General features: G+C 38.1%; 1 pseudogene; it reads right to left on the bottom strand.

Annotated features, from left to right (window-relative positions):
* Nucleotides 1–2,568: 2,568 nt before the first annotated feature.
* LOC134959405 (5S ribosomal RNA) lies at nt 2,569–2,687 on the bottom strand (annotated as a pseudogene).
* Between the last annotated feature and the right edge of the window lie 267 nt (nt 2,688–2,954).

Genomic DNA, 2,954 nt, shown 5'->3' on the forward strand with positions numbered 1-2,954 from the left:
CCATAGAGTGAGCCCGGTCCAAAATCCTGTTAAGGGCAATCCTGAAGTTGTCCGTAGGGTCAAAAAGTATGCGTTTATAGCATTGTGAATCTCCTAGTTGTCTCATGGCCTCAGTGGTATACATTACTTTCGGCTAGAGTACCACATTGCCTCCTTTATCAGAAGGTTTGATTATTATGTCGGTCCAGGATTGTATCTCCCGTAAGGTTTTACGTTCTGTAGTATTAAGATTGTCTCCATAATTGGGGTTTTTCCTAGATTGTAGATATATTTTGTCTAGATCTCTGGAGACAAGTTCTTGAAAAATCTTTATTTCAGCTGAGAGGTGTTCGGGAGGAAAAAAGGTCGACTTATTCTTGCATTTAGGTCTGGACTGTAGAGTTATAGGCTCTTGGTTGGGCTCTTGCAGTTCCTCCAGAATGCTAATGGCTTCTAAATCTTCAGCAGTCAAAGATTGAGAGAAGGAGGTAGCATCTGAATCCGGATTAGTTGACGACAAAGTTCGAGAAGCGAAGAATTTCCTTAAGAGTAGTTTACGTCCAAAGAGTTTCAAATCTTTTTCCCATGCGAAACGATTTAGATGTTGGGAAGGTGAGAAGGAGAGTCCCTTGGTGAATATTTTAATGTGATCATCCGTTAAGATTCTGTTGGATAGGTTGATAACTTTAAGATGATCAGTTATTTCCTCCGGTTGGTTCTGACAGGGTATCTCGGTGGTCCCGGTTGCAGCCAATCTGTCTGATCTCGCTGATTTTTTGTTCCCCCTCCTCGTCTTCCTCTTTGTCGGAACTTGGGTCTTCCTCCACCCCTGCCTGCCCCTAAAAAATGGGCTGATGTGTTAGGACTGGGTTCGTCTCGAAAGTTATATCGATCAATCTCCCTATCGCCTGAGTCTGAGGGGTCTTCTCCTCCGGATGATTCTGCTTCTGATGAGGAATACCTGTCCTGGAATTTGGAATATTCCCTGCGTGTATTTGTATGTTTCCAGTGAAAGACATTACCAGTCTTGAAGTCTTTCATGTCCCGAATGAATTTGTGTTTTTTTCTATCTGTAATCCTTTGTTCATAGGGTTCTAGATCTTTTTTAATTTTTTCAAAAGTTTCTTGGAATTTAGCATTTTTTTCCCATTCCTCCAAATTTTTCGTGAGTTCTTCTATTTCTTTCTCACAGTCATTGAGTACCAGATGGTTATGTTTAAGTAACACAGCCATAAGGTCTTGTGAGCATTTCAGGAGTATACCTTCCCATTCTGCTGTCAGATTTTCAGTAATTAACTGGAAAGTGGGAAATATGTTAGGTCTCAAACACCGTGGGGTAATTTTGTTTTTATTATAACTTTCCATCGTTTTTATGTCCCAAGATGATCGTAGTCTTTTTTGTAGACAGGATCTTAATTTGTACAAATCAGATTCCCATCCTTTATTACCGGATGGTGCTTCTGAGATATTGTCAAATATATCGTCAAGATTTTCAGGTATGGTATGTCTACTCGTCAGTTCATTTCTCAAGCTAAATGTTGCCATTTTAGGATAAGTGTTGGCAGCTAGTTCCTAGTGTCCTGAATTATGAATCACGTATAAAGTTAGTGTATGTTAAATAACAAATGTGCTTAATGAACATTCAGAAGTATCAAAAAGAAAAAATCTATTAGCAAAATAGCATTAATTATTAAACAGTATTGGTATATAAACCGTGCTGGAGCCTGAAACTGAAGATTTAATCAGCAGGGGTTACAGAGTTAACAGAAATTTGGTTTGGTTCCGCACAGGAAAAATGTGGTAATGATGAACATAGAATAATACTCAGATTGTAGAAAACTGTTCAGGGAATGACCAACGATACTAAATTTCAATTTAAAGATTCTTAATGAAGACATCTAAATAATTATTAGGGTTGGTGGTGCTCCCAGAGTCAGTAATAGTTAAAGCAAAGAGAAGAAAAAAGAAAGACTCTGTGTTGGGGCACGCTTAGAAATTTGAAATAAGTTTATTAAAACTTAACATTTAATTGGTAACGAATAAAAGTAATAGGGAGTTTAATACAAAAAAATTGTTCAAGAACACAAAGTAAACATATGTATTGACAGAAATCAGGATAAGCCTGATACAAAATTATGGGCACCTGTGGTGAAAAATATACTGAAAAACATAAAAAATGACACATTTTTTTTTAATATTATTAAGGTGCCTGAGTTAATCAAAATTCAAAATTAGGGTAGAGGTAAATGATATGTACATATAATCACCGCAGTGATAATTGTAGGTAAGCACCTAATCTAAAAACCTCATGGGAATAGATGAGAGGCACAAAGGTTCATAATTGAAATGTCAAATGACTAAGGGTAATCACCTGGTAGAGATTCTGTTTGCTAAAAGGCTAGATCCTTATAGATAACAAAGCATTTAAGAGAAAAGTATGATTATTAAAGATACACAAAAGCATTGATAAATAAGCCTAAAGGCCAAGCAAAATGTAGATAAGTAGAAGGTTTGCGGGAAAGTTGGATAAGGAATAGGTAAGTTCAGAAGTTGCTCTAACACTTCAGCTGTTTGTGATCAGAGGTCACAATCTTACTGCACCTGATATTCCCAAGGGGTCACCCTACTAGGTACTGATCAGGCTTCTCAGCGCTTAGCTTCCAAGGTCGGATGAGATTGGGCGTTGCTGCTGAAATATGGCAGTAATAAACACTAGGACACAAATGAGAGAGTGTAATGAGTAGTGAGCAACAAGGTACTTCTGCTGTCCAGTTTCTAGCGCAGATTCTCTGTTGCTGTGAGCATTGCAGAGAGTGGTCTCGCATCTGGATGAGAGGGTACTAAAAATAGAAGTGAGATATGCTCAGAATAGGAAGGAAACCCTGCCTTCTGCTGTCCACTGTCTTATATAAATATATAGCGGACAGTGGATGAGAGAGGTGGGTTAGGCTTACCTATTGAAAAAAAGGTGGTGG

This window comes from Pseudophryne corroboree, chromosome 1, assembly GCF_028390025.1.
Source record: "Pseudophryne corroboree isolate aPseCor3 chromosome 1, aPseCor3.hap2, whole genome shotgun sequence".
NCBI lineage: Eukaryota > Metazoa > Chordata > Amphibia > Anura > Myobatrachidae > Pseudophryne > Pseudophryne corroboree.